Genomic DNA, 16,028 nt, shown 5'->3' on the forward strand with positions numbered 1-16,028 from the left:
CTTTTATGTAGAGACTGTCCCCCTGTACAGATCCTCCTCCCCTCCTCTTCCCTCCCTCCACCCTGTCCCTGCACAAACACAGCTGACAGGAGGTGGAGGCGCTGCTATGACACAGTCGCGTGCCGTCCAACAAATCCCTCTCAATCCCTCAGCCAGAAGGCCCCGAGTGGGCTTGTTTGCATCTTTGAAACTGTCCTTAGTTCTGGAGCGTGTGCATATGTGTGTTTTATGGACTGTGTTTATGCGTCCTGTTCCCTGCGTGCTCATCTTCGCCTCATTGATTCTCCAGTGATTATTTACAATTATATTGTTGCTGTTTGTTCCACGGATCTGGAAGAGAGTTCATCGATTATTGGTTTTAAAAAAGAAAAACAGTGACATACACCGGCTTGATTGACTTGAAGAGCTCATCAGTGTATTGGACATCAATACAAGTTTGTTTTGAGCCAGCGTGTTGCATTCATCAATCCTCTGTGTGATCAGTTTGTCACCTCACATTAATGTATCTGTCTTTTTGGTGAACCAGTCTTCCTATAAATCCATCTTATCTTTTTTTGCTTAGGCAGAAAGTTTCCCCCAAAGATTGCTGCCTACTTAGAAGTATTTATTGTTAAATACAACCGTGCTAGTGACTCCATGAGGCTGTAATTTAGGCTGCATTGTATGCAAGACTAGCTGGTGCTAAGTAAGCATTTTAAGTGTTTTTTAGCATGTGTATAGCTGATAGTGATTATTACTTTTTATGCATTTTATTTTTGGTATAAAGGCAACAGACAACTTGAAACATCATTGTGGCACTCCATTAAAAGTCCAGGTCATCTTATTGGTAGCATCAGAGGATAGGTCAGGGATCGCCAAAGTCATAAAGATTTATCCACTTGACACTATGAATCTGTGTGTCACCTTCAGACTGTCCAAAAACAAGAAATTTGAAGCGTACAACAATTCTTTTAATCAATTGTACATGTGAATATCACTTTGAGGCTATCCAGAAGCTGTTTTGTTTCCACCAGGTCACTTACCTTTCCCTTGTCACGTCTTGTAAAGAGATTGATGTTTGTCTTTGCTGCTGTTAGGATGTTAGAAATAATGCTGACAGACTATTGTCAGGTAAATACAAGCTGCTGGTGGTCTGTTGTCTACCCAATTAAAATTCTTGACAGGCTTTATTTTATTGTTCTTATTTTCAAACTCAGAACCAAAAACACAGTCAGCATACATCCGAAAACAAAAATTTTGTTTGTGCTTTCCTGCTGATATTTCTGTGCAAGTCTGTATTGTTTTCTCCTTGCATTATATCTTGGGGATTGAAGTGAAGCAGTCAATTATGGATGGATTTCCTTTGCTGTGTGGCATTTTAACCAGAGAGACAGCTCTGCAGCTGCTTGTGTGTATGTGTGTGTGTGTTTAACACTATGGGTTAAACACACACACACTACAGCCCTCCAGCTCTCCTCAGTCCAGGGGGCAGTAAAGTGGTTATCTCTCTCTTTCAGATCCTAATCTGACAGCAGCTCCTGCCTGTTGCCAGGTTACCCCTGGGGCGTCAATCTCCATTTAAATCCTCACTGCCTCCCTGCCCACCCATCAACACCAGCCCTGCGCACCCACCACCACCACCTTCTACTGCCATCCTCCACTACCCTCTTCTCAGACGCCCCTCCACCCCTCCTGAGCCACCCCTCCTCAGCCTTTAGGGTCCACAGTCTACTCCCCAACCCCTCCATCAGCCCCCATTCTGACTGTGATAGTAGCATTAGACTGAATTTACGCAGGATAGCAGGTGACACATGGATGCTTTAGAATCAGCTGGTATGGAGGAAAATATGGAGTCTGTGTTTTGCTGTTGCGAGATCAGTGATGTCGTTTGTCTGGGTGTTCAAAGGGGCAGGTTGTTCCCACCATTCTCTGGCATTCGTCAGCTCAGTGGTCAACAGGGTCTTGTGGAGCAAGGATGTGAGCTGAGAGGGTTTGTTTTAGAGAAGGGCGGCAGACAGGGGGTCTAGGAGCTGTAGGAGGATGTGAGCAGAGGCTGTGCAGCCAGCTCTGCTTCGACACATGAGGGGGAATGATGGAGAGATAGTGGTATCTGAGACTGAGAGAACGCTCCTTTTCTTCTTCTTCTCATTCTCTCTGTCCACTACCAGCTTGTGAATGGAGGCCCATTGTGTATCCTGGAAGGGGCATCTTACATATTGACCCTCACTCAGAGGTCAAAGGGCAGGCAGGGTGGATGAGAGAGAGCATGTAATTGTAGCGCAAACACAAAGACGAGCCCAAGGAGAAGTCCTTCTCTTGTGCCAGCTCAGCCTCAAAGAAGATGCCAGCCTGAGATGGGCAGAATACTGGTGAGCAGGATGCACGTCCTGAGCTCTCTGTGTACAGTACAGCGTCTGTCTGCTTTTTCATGTGACTATATAGGTTGTTGACTGGTTGCGACCCCGAGGCTAAGGAACTTGTTGCATTGTTTTCCATAGAACAGACAAGGAGGCATTGTTACCTTTGGCCTGTTGCACGATAGACAGACAAATAAACATAAAGGGAGATAGTGAGAAGAAAAGGATAAATGTGTCAGGAGAGCTCAGGAATTAATATGTTTTTACTGTTAGCAGATCTTATATTGCTTTCAGCCTCCATGTCATAAAATTTGTTACATAACAAGCAAGTGGTGCAACAACCGATTTAAAAACTGTTAAATGACTTAGTCTTTAAACGTAAAAAAATCATGCAAGTGTTAAATGCATTAAGAATTTTAATTTACTCATAAAGCATTTAAAACAACAACAACAACAACAACAACAAAAAACCAACTAAATCTTCAGCAGGACATGACCCATGGTTATATATGGTTATATGGCTATATACCACTTAACATGTTGGAAGAAGATTTTATGTCTTACACTTTAAAATAGCACAGCAGGACCCATAGTTAATCCTGTGTAAGTACAGATATGTAAGAAGCAACATATTACTTTTGGCAATAGTAACTCAGGCCCACTGTAACCACTTCTGAAAAGATGAAGGAGCGAGGAGGCTGTTGGTAAAGCAAATGAAAAAAAAACAAAAAAACCTTGTTTATACATATACATGTAAGTCCTTTATATCATGAATGCGTTAAAAAGGAAACTATAATATTTACAACATTGAAGGATTGAATGACGGTAATTTTAAAATTATGGACAACAATCTTGTGAGTATGCTACAATTTATGTTCATACTGAATGATTCTGACCTCAGAACATTTAGTGCTACTGTACAGCCCAGATGCATTAAGTGCATACTTAATGTGCCCTTTATTAACAAAGTAACAAGCAAGGGAACGAAGGTGTGTGTAGCCCATTGGAGTTATGTACAGGAGCCAGATGTTTGTGTTTTGGGTTTTTGTGTTTATGTTTTTTTGTTTGTTTGTTTGTATTTTGGGGGGGGGGGGGGGGGGGGGGGTTGCATAATTGTCTAATATAAGCATAAGTGTCTGAATGATTTTTGAAAGAAAAAGAATTCTGCAAAGGCTGTATCTGCAGGAGCCATCTTTAGTGTTTTTGAACTGATCCCAGAGGAGCTTTGGATAGAGTTGTGTGTGTGCTGGAGTCTCCTCTGCATTTATGTGTGACTGTAGTTCACTTGGCCCACTCCTGGTCAGTGTGTCAGTCAGTCTGTCGTGTGAGAGGGCAAGCTCGGTGCATCTGAAACCTCTGGGCTGACGGCCGGCGGGCATTGCTCAGCCACCGGTGCTTCACTTGGCTGATTGATGTGGGCCTGTTTGAAGTCCTCTCGGGGAGAATGAGCTCCATTCATAAGCTGCTGCAGTCGTCCGGCCCCACCACTCGCTGCCATCCCTCTGCTCTGTTAACAGCTGAAATGCTACACTGCTCAGAGCTCATGCTGGTATGAGGTGGACACAGAGCAATATGATAGATAGCCTCAGGACATTCTCCATCTATGATGAGCTGCAGCCTGTTGTGGCTTTATTTCCTGGTTCTCTGATTTGAATATACTGTGCAGAATCTAAAAATACAACCATCTCTGACCACAGTTACCTTTGACATTCACCGGTGGATTTGTGAATTGGCCATCTCACAGTAATATATATCCCTTGGCAAACATACCAGACCTTTTTGTTATTGATTCACTCGCCTATTATAATCTTATTTAGTCTGCACTGATAGTAGCAGTTAACTTTAGCGGGTTATTGCTTTACAGCATTTTTATTTTCCCATTAGGAGAAACTTCTTGTTTATTTCATTTTTCAAAGTTGGGACAAGCACCAGTTTCTTACAACACAAAGATATTTAGATATTTAGGAGAATGAACATATAATGCTAAAAGATTGATTTAAAACATGAGTTCAGTATTAAGATTATTTATTTGTTTTTTTAAAATATATATATATATGTATATGTATTAGGGGTGCAACGATATTCGTATCGATATTGAACCGTTCGATACAGTGCTTTCGGTTCGGTACGCATATGTATCGAACAATACAAAATTTTTAATTTATTTTATCAACTTTCCTTCTGACGATGCTGTCTGTGTTGAGCGCTCAGTGAATCTGTGTTCGACTACTCCGCCTAGGCTCGACAGTGCAGCCTAGGCGGAGTAGTCGAATGCAGATTCACTGAGCGCTCAACACAGACAGCATCGTCAGAAGGAAGAGCGCAGGGCAAGCTAGCGAGACAGAAGTTAAGCTCTCCTTGCAACATGGACCTCCCCCACCCTCATTCAGATCTGGCGTTTGGAATTATTTTGGTTTTCATGTGACGTATGACCCTGAAGGTAAGCGAGTCATGCACTAAAGTAAAACAGTATGTTGGATGTGCCATGCAATGCTCAATTACATGGGTGTGAACTAGTGTGTTAGCGCAGTTAGCTCGTTAACGTGTTGGCCGTCTAGCCCCATGCACGGGGCGATCGGCGGTAGCTCGTTAACGGAGATTTGCCGTGTTGTGGCGTTAAGGTCATTTCAACGAGATTAACCTGAAAGCACTAGTGGGAACACAACGAATATGACTGCACATTTACGCCGACATCATCCTAGTGCAAAGACAAGTGGAAGCAGAAAAAAAACAAGCAAGCATGCTACTAACTTTAGCCGAGTCATTTAGACAGCTGTTAGCACATGATTCTCCTTATATGTTTAATATGCTGCTGAGAATATAGCCCAGAAGAAGCGGATAGTATAGCTTTTATTTTGGAAAGAGGCATTTCTCTGTAATAAACTCTCTTTTCCAAAGATGAGTGATTCCTCAATCAGATACAGGGCTCGCAATATCGCTAGCCCGACGTCCCGGGGCTAGCGATCTTTTCAGTCGGGCTACCAAAATCTATCTCTGCCCTGCCCGTCGGGCTATTGTAGGAAGGAAAAATATATGTCAATGCTTTTGCATTCTTTCAGAAATGTAGCTGGGTAATTATGTCATTGGCATCGGTGAGCCACTGTCAATATGTGACATATTGAAATCGCGTTTGAATTTGCGCTTGTTTTTTTGCTTTCACTTTGCAATCGTGCGAACTGTGTATAGAGAGCGACAGCACTGATCTGTGAGTGATGATAATTTGTGCACCAATTCCTCTGACATCGTCTTATTAATTGGTAGCTTACTATGCAAACATGACAAGTGAAATCTCCCGCAGCTTAAACATGTGAGAGGTTGATCGCGCAGAGAATCGCTGAGCTTATGTGAGTGCGCGTGTAAAAGCAGCAGGATATATATTTGACTACGATGACCTGGATGACTGAGAACCTTCACAGACAGATATATATTTTAGTTCTGCTGAGCCAAATAAGAGAGGTCAGGGTGAAGAAGTGACAGCCAAAGAAAAGCTTACCACAAAACGGAGAAGTTATGACAAATCAGACTATAAGGCAAAAAGAAAGTGCAGCTTTATGGTTTCTTGGACAAAAGAATTTCTGTGGCTGCAATATGACGAGCTAAATAACCAGGACTGCACATAAGTGGTCCGCAGGTGCGCATTCGCTGTCAAAATAAAAAACACGCACAAGGGTTAGGGTTAAATTTAAAAACTGTACTTTTGAGTTAAAATATATATTTACAATTTTAATAAATGACAAATTAAAAAGGCATGAACATTTTTTTTGTATCGAAAAAATATCGAACCGTGACACCAAAGTATCGAACCGAACCGAACCGTGAATTTTGTGTATCGTTGCACCCCTAATATATATATATATATATATATATATATATATATATATATATATATATATATATATATATATTTATGTGTGTATATATATATATATATATATATATTTATGTGTGTATATATATATATATATATATATATAAGTTCTTTCCAAATTGTGTACCTTTAGTAAGGGTTCCATCTCCTTGCAACTCGGAAAGTTTTTGGTTCACCTGTGATTGTAATGTATTTTTTATTTATGTATTTATTTTGCTGTTGGGGACTAGTTGCTGGTAGTTGCAGTCACTGCCTGATGGGAGGCAGCCTGTCTTGAAGCAGTCACGATCTGACTTGGACTCCCTGCAATTATTCTCAGACAGACTGTTGAAAGTCTGCAAATAATTGCCTTCTTCCCCTGAAGGGAGGGAGCATGTAATTCCTGTTCCTGTTGTTTGTTTGTCTGTCTGTCTGTTTGTTAGCAGCCCAGCATCCACAGTTTTCACGATATCATTTGGAAATTTTGTGCGATTGTAGATACCAATAACAACTTCATCTTATTTAATTTAGGATAAAATCGGGTCAAGGTCACACCAAATGTGAAGATCAGTAGAAACATATATTACGATAAGTATATTACCCCATAGTATGTAACAGTATACTAGCCCTTGGGGTACACGAGTACTTGGCTGAGCAGTTGACCTTGACCTTGATTATTGGTGCCCAAAGTTGAACTTGAAAAAAAAAATCAAAAAAACATATCAAGTAATATATCATACGAAAGGGCATGGAGAGAGCTGTACGACAACTTAATTTTTTCCTACAATGTCACAATGATGCCATAAAGTTTTGCAAAATCACACACTTTATCAATCTATCTTCAAATTTCACGTTTTTGCAGCTTTTAGAAGACAAATATTTCAGCCAGTTCTGCTCTAATAATGTTGGTAAAGATATCAACAATACACCATTTTAGTATTTAATGCTTCAAAATCATAGGTCAAAGGCCAGGATCACATGACTTAAGGAGAAGCTTTTGTTTCCACTGGATCATAAAGCATGAACGTTTTTCCCTTCAGGGGGTGTTATGCACTCTGTGTGCTCTTCTATATCCTGCGATCCATCTGAGTCAGTCTGCACCAGGGGTGCTCAATACGTCGATCGCGATCGACCAGTCGATCGCAAAGGTAGTATTGGTAGATCGCATGGCATTAAAAAAAATAGATGCCAGCCTATCATCCATCCCGTCACTTGATTGATACAGGGAAGCCAGTCAGATGACAGCAGATTTTTTCTGACGCTTAGGTCGCTGCGCATGCGCAAACAGCGGCGCGAAGTGTAGTAAAACTGACAAGCTAGTCAGCGAGTTAACTCCAATTTTTAGCTCTCGGTTTTTTCTCTTAAACCTGTCCGTCAGCAGCTACTGTCCGGACTATGCATCCCTGGCTGATTCAATTCAGTGCAAGTCATCAGAGTAAACTCAGGTAATGACAAAAAATTTACATAGTTAATTGTGTTGTGAAATATTGGATATTGCGGTTATGCATGTATATACATTGTAGATATAAAGAATCCTCAATATATTTATAAATAAGTATATGTTTTGGATTTTTGTAGTGGGTAGATCATTTTGACTTGGTCATTTTATAAGTAGCTCACATGCGGAAAAAGTGTGAGCACCCCTGGTCTGCACCAATAACCCGTCTCTGACATGTCACTTTGCACTGGACTCAAGTGGTTACCAAATGGTTGTATTCTGGTGATGTAACAATCAAGGTCATTGACCACCTTTGTCATTTTGTAGTTAGATTGCAGTCATGCAGCAGCTATATCACTATTAGTGGAAGAATTTGTGAATTTCTGTTTCAAACATACAAGGTTCTGGCTGGATTTCATTTTTGTGTATGCAAACAGCAGTAGATTTGCAACAGATGGCAACAGATTTACAATTTTTGCTGATTTATCACAGTTAACAACCATACTACCACAACCAGATTGTCACTGGTCAGAAAGTCACTCTGAAGATGACAACTGACAGCAAGCAGCGATTTCAAAGGTAACAAGATCGCAAATTCATTGCATGGGGTTGTAAAATAATAATTTTGGTTGAAACATTATTCCCCTAGAATGACTGTAGCATAAAATAAGCTAACTCACTGCTGCGACATGTCATACATGCATCAGAGTGGGTTCAATGGTTTCATCTCACTTTCTTAAAAAGAGTAAAATGTTGAACTTTTCCTGTAATATCTGTGATTATTTCAGTAAATAAACAAATAAATACACTGTGAGCTAAGCTGCCATTTCTTCACGTGTCTTGTGTTGTGTGCACATACATGCACCTGGTCATAAAAGTGTTTCTCTTGTGTCCGCTTGGATCTGGCATATATGTGCATGGGTCCTTGAAATCTCTATCAGAGAGATCTGCTGTTGACAGGCAGAGCCGAGGTCAGTTCCTGGCCCTCTCACCACGCTTTGTCTGTGGGATCCCAGGAATGCACAGGAATGTGGGCTCCGACAGGTGGCGAGGTCCACCTCACAAACAGACACACTCAGACACAACTGCACCCCCCACCCACCCACCAACCGTTAACTTACTTTTTCTCCCTCTGCTAGTTCGTCCTTCTCCGCTACACCTCTCTCCCTCAGTCTGTATCTGAAAAATAAATGTCAGCAAACTGCTCTCCTGTTTTCTGCCTGCGCAGTCAGGCACAAAAATGTAATAAGAACGGGAGTGCGGGCATCTCCTTTTATGTTTTCTTCTCTTGGCAATTTTCTTCTACCATCAGATCTGATTTTTGTTTGGACTCCACTGTCACCACATACAGGCAGACGTTCCCGTTCTCCCGCAGAAGGACTGCCAAGATGTTTCAGGTAAAACCAGACCCCTCGTTCAAAACTCTGGTTCATCTAATCTACCCCAGCATGGAGCCAGACAGATACAAACTGGAGAAATAACCTGTTTCAAGTAGTGCTGGATAAAACTGAGAAAACCCTTTGCTGTCAGCGCCCCCCCCAATCATCCTACCACCCTCTTCCCTTCATTCAGCTTGTTATCATCAGTTAGATTATTGCTCCTGTAGAAACCTGGGGCTCCCTTGGGCTCCTCATGCTGCCAAATACAAAGTAAGAGCAAATTATTTATATTCACTTGCAATAACAACAAAAACATTAAGTTAGCACCCAGGTGTTAGCTATCATATGCTTGTTGAAAAAGTGGCCTTTTCTTTTTAGATATACCAACACTATAAATCCCAGTGTGAGGTACATTTATTAAAAATGCAGGTGTGAATAATAGCAATGATTGCTCCATTCAATTAAGCTTCCCAGTAAGCAAAATCCTGTGAAGTGGCTCACATGTATGCAAGTTTTCAAAGCAAGCCTGCTTTGAAAACATTACACCAGCTGCATCGGTGTTCGTGTGTCCAGTTTAAGAAAATATTTGTGCAATTAGTATTACAGAGTTATAATTAATTTCAATGTTTTGATTTATTTGTTTGTTTTTTGTTTTATATCAACACAAATCTTATTTTCCTTTTAATTAATGTGAAAAAATCACTTCGTCTTTTTTTTATATCAAAACAATGAGAAAAATTGAAGATTCTGTCTTTTACATGTCTACAGGCACTGCAAATAACTAAGCACAGACAAAAAATTATAGAATAATAGCAGCTATTTTTCATTTATAGCTTTTCACTAAACCGCCTGTTGTGTCAAGCTTTTGACATTTTTTTTAGGATGGAATTGGTCTGCCTTGTCTTTTTCCATGGAAAAATTTTGCAAGTGAAACACCACAGAGTTATTTAATACACTTTCACTGACAACTTTCACTGAGCTGTCCTGGGTGCACCTCATCTCTCATCCTACGACAGCTGGTATGGACTTCTATTCCAGCCCCGGCAATCCTGAACTGGATAAGTGGCTGTGAAAAATAAAAGTGATAAGAGTAGAAGAGAATGGTAAATGGTATAAATGGCCTGTATTTGTATAGCGCTTTACTTAGTCCCTAAAGACCCCAAAGCGCTTTGCACTACATTCAGTCATCCACACATTCACACACACATTCACACACTGGTTGGATAAAAAATGAAACAATTCAATTCAATTCAATTCAATTCAATCTTTATTGGCAGACTACATGTCCATAAAAACAAGACAAGAAACACACACACACAACTCCCCCCCCCCCCCCCCCCCCCCACACACACACACAACACAAGGTATACCATTAAATATATATATGTATATAAATAAGTATATAAAGCATTTGTAAAAATATAAAACCATAATATACATAAAACACAATTACTTAAAACAAATCAATAAATACACAAACACTTTAACCAGTGCTTTCTGAGACTGGATGAGTAACGGGAACCACTCACTGTCGGATCTGTAAGTGCTAAAATTATACTGTTACTCGAACCATCCAGTCGTTCTCTAAAACTGAACATTAACTTTCTTAAAAGTGCTTTAAAAGTCCAGACACCCACAGCTACAAACATCTGACTGCCACTACCACTTCTAGGTATCCTGCAAAGGATTCTCATCGCATCATTATATGCAACATGCAGCTTCTGCATGCTACATTGTTTGTAGGATGACCACAAGGGGGCAGTATATAGCGGTGTGCAATACGCTTTAAACAAAGCCACTTTAACTGGAAGTGAACAAAAGCTGAATTTGCGTGCAATAGTATTTGCCTGCACATAGAGCTTACATCGTTGTCTGTATATGTCATCATCATCATTCATTTGCTCAGTAATAAAGTGACCGAGGTATTTCACCTTTTTATGAACTTCAAGAGTTTTTTGTGCCAGTTTAAACAAAGGGAAATTTAGCTGTTTATCTTGCTTGGTTCTACATATCAAAACAGCACTTTTAGCAGCATTGTACTCAATGTCATATTGCACACCATATTCAGTACAGACATTAAGAAGATCCTGTAACCCAGCACTGCTTGGACTAAAAACAACCAGGTCATCTGCATACATAAGATGATTTATCAGTGCTTCACCTAATATACACCCAGTGTTACAGGCTCTCAGCTGTATGGACAAATCATCGACATATAAATTAAATAAAATTGGAGACAAAATCCCACCCTGTCTGACACCATTGCTGACACCAAAGGGGGCAGAAATACTGCTTCCCCATTTAACCTGCATGTTCTGATGAGCGTACCAGTAAGAGAGAATCCTCACGATGTATTGAGGAACTCCCCGTGTCTTCAATTTATCAAAAAGTTTTCTGTGGTTCACTCGATCAAAAGCCTTAGAGGCATCAATGAAACACATGAGGACAGATGAATTTTTAGCCCTATACAACCTGACTATTTCCTTGAGTGCATATATGCACATGTCAGTGCCGTGCTTTGGTTTAAAGCCAAACTGATTATCCAGAGAAGAGATGAACACACTAACTCTATCAAACAGGATTCTTTCTAACACCTTAGATAAAATACTGGCTAGTGCAATCGGCCTGTAATTATCCAAACAGCTCACTTTTGCAGCTTTGTCTTTCATAACTGGTACCAGTAAAATACACAGCATTGAGTCTGGTAATATGCCATGAATCATAAACCCAGTGAAACAGAGTGCTAAAAGAGGAGCTAGCCTTAAACTAGCATGTTTTAAATGTTCTGCAGTGATGTGATCCAAACCAGAGGATTTATTATCAGACAACCTATGAATGGCTTCATATACTTCATGTGTCCTTACACTTATTGTGTCATTACTCATGTCAAGATTGTCCTCATATGGATCACTTTTTATACAGTTAAACAACGCACTGTAATGCTGTCTCCATAATGCTGCAATGTTATCTGCCCCAGAAACACCTTCAACAGTTGATGGTAGAGATGGTTTACAGTTATTAAGAGCTTTCACCTCTTTCCAAAAATCTACCATATTATTACACAACATTTTCCTGGCCAAAGAATCTGCTCTCAGCATTTGCTCATTTTTAGTTATAAAGCGAACAGCGTACTTATATCTGGCATTCGCACATTTTTTCTGTTCAAATTCTGGGCCTTGTTTAGGTCTTCCAGCCATGGCCCAACATTTATAAGCTATGCGAGCTTCATCATGGTACATGGATACATGTTCTTTCCAGCCAGGTCTGATGTTAGGTTTCTTATGCTTATATTGTTTATCAAGCAGTGTACCACTTTCATGCAGAGCAGTCACTATATCATCATACATGGAGCAGAGTAAATGTTTATGCACAGCATTCTTACAGTTGACATCCTTGCACAAAATAGCTTCTTTCGGCAAAGAAATGTTGTTCAGATGTATATCGGTATTACTATGATAAGCTAAGAAATCATCTTCACTACAAGCTGACCAGTCTAATTTTACACTGGTAGCAATATTAGCAATATTGTTTCCAGTTGTTGCTGGCATTTGTTCCACATTCACAGTAAAACCAAAAGGTATATGATCTGACACAGTTACCTCATACCTAATAGTCATGTTTGCTAAAGCTGCATGTCCATCAGCTGTACAGATACAGTGGTCCAGCCATGATGTACTATGCCAGGCTTCACTTATGTATGTATAGCTATCTGCAGGCAGTAACACTTTGGTAGACAAGATAAGATTATTAACTTGACAAAAATGAGTTAAGTGGTCAGCAAACTGAGAACTGCTGTCTGTGAGATCAGCATTAAAATCACCCAAAACATATATGCTGTAAGTATCATTGTCTTGAATAAATGCATTAATAAAAGCCAGCCTACTGAGGTATTCTTGCTCATTTTGACAAGATTCATAGGGAGTATAAATATTAAGAATGATAAAACTACTATTGTTCTGTGTATATTGTATACCAATACACCAGTCTACATCCAGTCTAATGGGCTTTATCACAGGGTCTATTTTTTTGTCCCAAAGCACAGCAACCCCTCCAGGTATTCTGCCTCTGACTATAGCTGTGCTGAGATCAGTTGTTGATTCCCCCACTCCCAAAAAACTTGCATTTAGACAGTTAAGTTTTCCCAGGTCCTGTTTGGACAACCATGTCTCCTGCAAGCATAAAATGTCACATTCTGCAAGCAGACTGTCCACAACAATCCGTCGAGCTTTGTCCCCTGCACTCTGTCCCAAACGTAGACCACGACAGTTGTAAGATAATACCCGAATAGACATCTTCATGTTGATACGTTGGTACCAAAAGGCGCAGTTATCTCCCCTGCTGGATCCACTGAGCTTGGCACCACCGTACCGGGCTTACGAGGTTCATAAAAACGCCGGACCAGAGCCCCTTCAGGCCAGAGTTCAGGATTGTACATTTCACCCACATCATTACATTCAGCAGTAACCTTGAAAGAGCTGAACCTGCTACGTTTACTAGCAATTTTTTGACAGGTCACATCTCTTTTAAGTTTCTCTCTCAAATACAGAGCAAGAGTTTCTGCATCTACATCCAGGGCAAATTTAGTGGCAAACACGCTCACCAATTTAGTTTTCACAGTTCTGATTGTACTCACAGCTCCAGTGCCGATAATCGATACAGGTCCAGGCCTCTTATTGTGTCCAGTGGTAGCAGCATGCATTCCTGAACCTGAATTAACCTTCTCCAGCTTGAGACGAGGCTTGCCATTTTTCACAACTTTACTCCATTGTGGAGAGCATGTAGAAAGCACTGTCTCAACGGGATCCTCCGTTGTTGCTGTAGTTTCCATATTACGGCCTCGGGCTGTCGTCGGAGCCCGATCTTGACCACATAGCAACATCTCCGGACAAAACGCTGACACTGTGCTTGTTGTCCCAGTCCTTGAAGCAGCCAAAGCTCCGGCTCCCTGCCTTCCGCGCGGGCCGCCTTTACTTCGATTCCCCCACCGCTCCTCTGCGTGTTTCCCCAGGGGAAAGTGGGAAGCGGTCCCCGACCCCTGAGCATTCAGCATAACAGGCTCAGCCGGTACCTCAGGCTGACACTCAAGAACAGTCACACGTTGGTCGACCTCCACAGCATTGGTCATAACTTGCTCGCAGACATCCGCCTGTAGTTTAACTACATGTTTTAAAGAAAATGAAAAATACAGTTAATGAAAAATCATACAATTCAAGTTGTTTTGGGGTTGTTGTTTTTTTTTTTTACTTTTCTTTGTTTTTAATCTTGTCAGTGTGACGTGTCTCAACAGTCACACTGACAAAGTTTGGGACGAAGTTTACCTCAAGAACTTGAAGCATCTGAAGCAGCTCCTCTAACTATGAACTGCAGTGACAAAGACAGCCAGTCTCTGTCAGACATTACAGATTGTAATTTTGCATTGAAGCATCCTTGGAGTACATTTGCATTATGATTTGATTTTCATTTTCCTACATGTAGAGATACATATAGTACACAGTGTATTCAAATAGAACATATCTGCAGCCTTGTCTCCTTCCTCGCTCTTCCTTTAGTACAGTGCGGCATCTGACAACCTCTTGGTCTCTATTATTGGATCACTTCAGGGGGGGAACCAGAGCCATTCAGGCCACCTTTGACACCATCTTCAGCACTGTCCTGCAAGACTTCTGTGTCCTCTGATTAGATTTGACTCCTCAAATTGAATCTTCCTTGGAAACAAACACCCCTTTATGTACATGAACATGCACACAAACAAACTGGATACTGAAACCCTACTTAGTTGATTGTTTGCGCAGTGACTCTTACTCACAGTAAAAGCTGCTAATAGGGGCAAATTACTGCCAACAACTTAGAAATATCAAGTACCTAACTGCTTGGCCATAATATAGTTAACTGTTGACCAATCCAATTATGGGCCTGAGAGGGCCGAGTGGAGCCAGGGAGGAACGGATGGGATGGAGAGAGGGGTGTGCCAGCCTCAGGGGACAGGGGAGTGGAAGGTACCTGGCTTCTAGGCTGCTGACTGTCACTGTTTGGCTGTAATTGGATTTGGAGTGGACCACAGGGTAGAGTTGCCCCTGACATCCATACTTAAGCAGGCTATGTTATCTTATCAGTTTTTATTAGCTAACATAAAACAGCTTAGTGTCTCTTATTCCCGGTGTGTCATAAAATAAGCTTTCTTTAGTCTCATTTTAACTTGTGAGGACAATTTAGATTTCCCTGAGCTGCACTGTGTGAAAGATTGCAATTTAGGAGGCAGAAAGTGATTCTTCAAACCAAAACGCTGAAGATAATTAAACAATTCAAAGAGCACTTTTAAGGTTAAGGTAACAAAAACCCTCCAAAACCTTTAAATCTGTTGAGGACCGCGGCATGTTTGTTTTTCTTCTGCTGGGTGAGACATTAGACTGGTGGTGACCTAGGAGGTCAGCAAGAACACAGCTCTCAGCTCACCGGGTCAACTTTGTTTGACGTCGGGAAATATTAGAGCAGTGACTCAAACCAGGGCCGTTAATCTAAGCTAATGCAAGTTTGATGCAGCTGTATTTCTCCCTCTATCTCCACTTCATTTAACCTCCATTACCTCGGCATCGTTTCCTCATTCCACGTCCCTGTCCCTCCTTACCTCCCTCCCCCACCTCCCCCCGCTGTCTCCCCATGGTGTTCTGTTCAACTGTCTCCATTACTCGGACCCCCCCCCCCCCCCCCCCCCCTCGTTCCCTCCCCGGCACCGCTCCCCTTAGGCATCCCAAACCTCATTTACACAGATATGTTTAGCCAGCACAGGAAGCAACCCGTGCCCTTAACAAAATTACCGTCCAGCCAGCGAATGAGCCGCAGGGCTGGTCTGCGGGGACCAATCACAAAAGGGCCTCGACTGTAGCACTTCCTCCTTTTGAAAAGAATGGTGGTTCCAAAATGTTGACTCTCTTTTTTTTTTTGTATTCCCCATTTTGCAGTGCGACTTTAGACCCGACCATGAGCTTACCTCTCACAATGTGAACTAATGCAGTCCATTACAGCTTTTA

Source organism: Maylandia zebra, linkage group LG5 (genome assembly GCF_041146795.1).
Source record: "Maylandia zebra isolate NMK-2024a linkage group LG5, Mzebra_GT3a, whole genome shotgun sequence".
Lineage (NCBI taxonomy): Eukaryota > Metazoa > Chordata > Actinopteri > Cichliformes > Cichlidae > Maylandia > Maylandia zebra.